We start from the raw sequence: 457 nt of genomic DNA on the forward strand, positions 1-457 counted from the left end.
ATAATAATTAGGAATATCGCGTTATTTACCATATAATTCACTTAAATACACATGTAAATTATAGTTCCCACGGCTCTTGTAATTCGTTCTTATAGGTAGGTAAAACTTTCTGAGCCATATTTGACGGTAATATAACACTGTTACTACCTACATATAACATTATTTAATGATTGGTCAAATAACAACGATCGCGTGTTCGGTGCATAAATAGCCTAGTGTGTTCGAGATTGGTTATGATATCGCGAAAAATGTATCTCTAGAGAACTGTGCGTCCAATATATATGCTAATCGGACGAACCGAATACCTGTAATTTCGTAACCGTATTATTTATATTTTATTTTTTCGTTTTTCGTTCAACCTCGTTTCAGCCAAAAGTCTGTGCGTAATATTGTATATTATAAAATAATATTATGAATTCATAGCGTGACATCTAAGTGTATGTGGTTTCCTACCCTT

This window comes from Acyrthosiphon pisum, chromosome A2 (assembly GCF_005508785.2).
Source record: "Acyrthosiphon pisum isolate AL4f chromosome A2, pea_aphid_22Mar2018_4r6ur, whole genome shotgun sequence".
NCBI classification, from domain to species: domain Eukaryota; kingdom Metazoa; phylum Arthropoda; class Insecta; order Hemiptera; family Aphididae; genus Acyrthosiphon; species Acyrthosiphon pisum.